Source organism: Lolium rigidum, unplaced genomic scaffold, assembly GCF_022539505.1.
Source record: "Lolium rigidum isolate FL_2022 unplaced genomic scaffold, APGP_CSIRO_Lrig_0.1 contig_14241_1, whole genome shotgun sequence".
Classification (NCBI taxonomy): Eukaryota; Viridiplantae; Streptophyta; class Magnoliopsida; order Poales; family Poaceae; genus Lolium; species Lolium rigidum.
In genome coordinates this window covers 208,507-214,042 of record NW_025899851.1, presented here as the reverse complement: position 1 = coordinate 214,042, position 5,536 = coordinate 208,507, and positions in this window count along the sequence as shown.

The window sequence follows — 5,536 nt, the reverse complement described above, 5'->3', positions numbered from 1 at the left end:
GAGAGGGGCGGTAGTAGCTGAGGTGGCGCGATCTGATTCGTCCACCTCAGCTAGCCGTTGGGGTAGCCGTTGGTACTTCAAAAAACCCTAAAATTTCATCCCCCCTATAAATACCCCAATATGGTTTCACTCATCACTCCACACCCATTTCATCTCCTCCACTCTCCATTTCCACTCCTCTCAACGCCATGTCTTCGTCCATCAGTTCGAGCGACGAAATAGAGGGTGATCTGATCGATGCATTCCAGGCGGAGTACGAGGAGGAGATGCTGAATGAGGAGGAGGAGCCAAGACGGCCGCGACGCCGCCGAGAGTTCATCAGACGTGATCGTCTGGGTGCAAGCGATCGGCTCTTCGAGGACTACTTCGCCGACGACTGCAACTATCCTCCGAGCTTCTTTCGGCGAAGGTATCGGATGAGGCGATCCCTTTTCCTGCGCATTGTGGATAGATTGGGTGAATACTCTCCGTATTTCACCCAAAGTCTTGATGCTCTCAACCGTCCTGGTCATTCTCCCGTACAAAAGTGTACTGCGGCTTTGCGTCTGTTAGCTTATGGAGCCTCTGCAGATACAATAGATGAGTGGCTTAAGTTAGCTAGACAAACTACATCAGATTGTCTAGATAGATTCTGTGAAGGCATCATTGCCTGTTACGGGGAGACGTTTTGCCGTCGACCAACTGTCGAGGATACTCAGCGTCTGTTAGCGAAAGCCGAGGAGCGTGGCTTTCCGGGGATGTTAGGGAGCATCGATTGCATGCATTGGCAGTGGAGGAACTGCCCAGTTGCTTTTGCTGGTCAATTCACAAGGGGAGACATCAAACACCCTACCATAATCTTAGAAGCCGTTGCGTCGTATGATCGCTGGATCTGGCATGCCTTTTTGGAGTGGCCGGGTCCAACAACGACCTCAATGTACTCAACCGGTCGCCGTTGTTCACGGATGTGCTTAGGGGAGAAGCACCCGTAGTGAACTTCACGGTGAATGGACACGAGTACAACTATGGTTACTACCTTGCCGACGGCATCTACCCCTCCTGGCCGGTGTTCATGAAAGGTGTTACTCTTCCACAAAGTGAAAAGCAGCGAATGTTCACTGCTGCTCAAGCAGCTTGGCGCAAAGATGTCGAGTGTGCCTTTGGAGTGCTGAAGGCTAGGTTCAACATTCTAGCAGTTCCGGGACGGTCCTACTCGAGGCATACTCTTGGGTTGATCATGCGTGCATGTGTCATTCTGCACAACATGATCATCGACGATGAGCGTGGTACAAATTTGGAGCACACCTATGAGACCGTTGAGTCCAATGTCGGCCCTGCAATACACCACCATGCACCACCAACCCTAGCAGCCAGGATTCAGATGGACAACGAAATGAGGGACTCACCGGTGTATACACAGCTCCAGCAAGATTTGATTGAGCATGTGTGGGCTCATAATGCCTAGATTATGTAATTTTTTCAAATTTTTATGTAGTTTTTTCAAATTTTTATGTAATTTCTTTTTATGATGTAATCGGTAACAATTTTAGTTCAATAAAATAATTTCCTTGCATTATTTTTAATGTTGTAATCTGAAAAAGAAAAGCTAATGTCGAGGAGAGAGAAAAGCTGATGTGGAGGAGAGAGACGTGAGAGCTCTCACTATAGCCCATGCATTGGCAAGGTGGGGTGAGAGTGGGGTGAGAGTGAGGGAAAAAGCTGATGTGGCGAGGCTATAGTGGGGTGATGCATTGGCACCAGCCTATTTGGATTGCTGCGCAGAAACAGCATTGCTATCTGTCACGAATTTTCGCAGAGCTCTCTGTAAAAAAATCGAAAAAATCTGCAAATTTACGAGCGTGATTCTCAGATATGTACGCAACTTCCATTAGTTTTGAGTTTTTCCGTTTGAGCAAGTTAAGTGCCCCTGCCAGATTCATCTTTACGGACTGTTCTATTTTTGACAGATTCTGCCTTTTATTTCGCATTGCCGCTTTTGCTATGTTGAATGAGTTTCTTTGTTCCATTAACTTTCAGAAGCTTTGTGCAATGTCCAGAAGTGTTAAGAATGATTGTGTCACCTCTGAATATGTGAATTTTTGATTATGCACTAACCCTCTAATGAGTTTGCTTGAAGTTTGTTGTGGAGGAAGTTTTCAAGGGTCAAGAGAAGAGGATGATATACTATGATCAAGAAGAGTGAAAGGTATAAGCTTGGGGATGCCCCGGTGGTTCATCCCTGCATAATTTAAGAAGACTCAAGCATCTAAGCTTGGGGATGCCCAAGGCATTCCCTTCTTCATCGACAACATTATCAGGTCACTTCTAGTGAAACTATATTTTTATTCCATCACATCTTATGTTCTTTACTTGGAGCGTCTTTTGCTTTTATTTTTGTTTTGGTTTGAATAAATTTGGATCCCATCATTCTTATATTGGAGATATTACGCTCCGCTTTTTCATATGGAACACTTGTGTTCTTAATTGTGCTTTAATGTTCATGGCGAAGGCTAAATTGCTTCGTTAAATTGCTATTTGGTTGGAATCAGAAAATGTTGCATATGGTTTGGTAACTTGGCAATTGTTTGAGCTCTCATAGATCATGTTTAAGCTCTTGCATCATGTAGTTTAGTCTATTAATGAAGAACTACCATAGAGCTTGTTTAATTTGGTTTGCATGATTGGTCTCTCTAAGTCTAGATATTTTCGGGTATAGTGTTTGAACAAGGAAGACAGTGTAGAGTCTTATAATGTTTGCAATATGTTCTTGTGTAAGTTTTGCTGTACCTGTTCATACTTGTGTTTGCTTCAAACAACCTTGCTAGCCCAAACCTTGTACTGAGAGGAAATGCTTCTCGTGCATCCAAACACCTTGAGCCAAAACCCATGCCATTTGTGTCCACCATATCTACCTACTATGTGGTATTTTTCTGCCATTCCAAAGTAAATTACTTGAGTGCTACCTTTAAAATTTCATTCCTTTATCTTTGCAATATATAGCTCATGGGACAAATAGCTTAAAAACTATTGTGGTGATGAATATGTAGTTATGTGTCTTAGTTCTTATAAGTTGCTTGTTGAGCGGTAACCATGTTTACGGGGACGCCATCAACTTTTTACCTTTGTTGGATATCATGTGAGATGCTATGCATGTTCGTCTTGTCTGAAGTAAGTGCGATTTCATGATCAAATGGTTTGAGTATGCATATGTTAGAGAAGAACATTGGGCAGCTAACTAAAGCCATGTATCATGGTGGAAGTTTCAGTGTGGACATACAACCTCAATCTCTTATGAGAATATTATTTGTTGTTGAATGCTTAAGCATTAAAGGAGGAGTCCATTATCTGTTGTCTATGTTGTCCCGGTATGGATGTCTAAGTTGAGAATAATCAAAAGCGAGAAATCCAATGCGTGCTTTCTCCTTAGACACTTGTACAGGCGGCATAGAGGTACCCCTTTGTGACACTTGGTTGAAACATATGTTATGCGATGATAATCCGTGTCTTCCGAGCTGATTAGGACAAGGTGCGAGCACTATTAGTACTCTATGCATGAGACTTGCAACTTGTAGGAAGTATTATGCATAGCACATATGAATTATTACTACCGTTGACAAAATTGTTTCTATGTTTTCAAAACAAAAGCTCTAGCACAAAAATAGTAATCCATGCTTCCCTCTGCGAAGGGCCATTCTTTTACTTTATTGTTGAGTCAGTTTACCTACTTCTTTCTATCTTAGAAGCAAACACTTGTGTTAACTGTGTGCATTGATTCTTACATGTTTACCTATTGCACCTGTTATATTACTCTATGTTGACAAATATCCATGAGATATACATGTTACAAGTTGAAAGCAATTGCTGAAACTTAATCATCCTTTGTGTTGCTTCAATTCATTCTACTTAGAATTTATTGCTTATGAGTTAGCTCTTATGCAAGTCTTGTTGATGCTTGTCTTGAAAGTACTATTCATGAAAAGTTTTGCTATATGATTCATTTGTTTAGTCATTATCTTTGTTAGCAATCTTTTGTTCAGATCACTCCATTCATCTCATATGCTTTACAATAATGTTGATCAAGATTATGTTGGTAGCATGTCACTTCAGAAATTATTTGTGTTATCGTTTACCTACTCGAGGGCGAGTAGGAACTAAGCTTGGGGATGCTTGATACGTCTCAAACGTATCTATAATTTCTTATGTTCCATGCCACTTTTACGACAATACTTGAATGTTTTATACATACTTTACAGCATTATTATACATTTTCCGGCACTAACCTATTAACAAGATGCCGAAGTGCCAGTTGCTGTTTTCTGCTGTTTTTGGTTTCAGAAATCCTAGTAAGGAAATATTCTCGGAATTGGACGAAATCAACGCCCAGGGTCCTATTTTTACACGAAGCTTCCAGAAGACCGAGGGGAAAGGAAGTGGGGCCACGAGGTGGCCGAAAACAGGGCGGCGCGGCCCGGGCCCCGGCCGCGCGGCCCCGTGGTCCGGGCCCCTCGCGTCGCCCCCGACCTACCCTTCCGCCTACAAATAGCCTTCATCGCGAAACCCCCGTACCGAGAGCCACGATACGGAAAACATTGCCGAGAGGCCGCCACCGCCAATCCCATCTCGGGGATTCGGGAGATCGCCTCCGGCACCCTGCCGGAGAGGGGAATCATCACCGGAGGGGCTCTACATCATCATGCCCGCCTCCGGATTGATGCGTGAGTAGTTCATCCTTGGACTATGGGTCCATAGCAGTAGCTAGATGGTTGTCTTCTCCGCTTGTGCTATCATTTTAGATCTTGTGAGCTGCCTAACATGATCAAGATCATCTATTTGTAATGCTACATGTTGTGTTTGGTGGGATCCGATGAATCTAGAATACTATGTCAAGTTGATTATCAGTCTATCATATATGTGTTGTTTATGTTCTTGCATGCTCTCTGTTGCTAGTAGAGGCTCTGGCCAAGTTGATACTTGTAACTCCAAGAGGGAGTAATTATGCTCGATAGTGGGTTCATGCCTCCATTTCTGGGACGGTGACGGAAAGTTCTAAGGTTGTGGATGTGCTTGTTGCTACTAGGGATAAAACATTGATGCTTTGTCTAAGGATATTTGTGTTGATTACATTACGCACCATACTTAATGCAATTATCTGTTGTTTACAACTTAATACTGGAAGGGGTTCGGATGATAATCTGAAGGTGGATTATTTAGGCATAGATGCATGCTGGATAGCGGTCTATGTACTTTGTCGTAATGCCCTGATTAAATCTCATAGTAATCATCATTGATATGTATTGAATCTTTATTTTTCAATTGCCCACCTGTAATTTGTTCACCCAGCATGTTAGTTATTTTATTGGAGACGCCACTAGTGAACTGTGGATCCCGGTCCATTCTTTTACATCTGAATACATTCTACTGCAATCATTATTTCTTACTGTTCTTTGCAAACAAACACCATCTTCCACTCGATACGTTTAATCCTTTGTTTTCAGCAAGCCGGTGAGATTGACAACCTCACTGTTACGTTGGGGCAAAGTACTTTGATTGTGTTGTG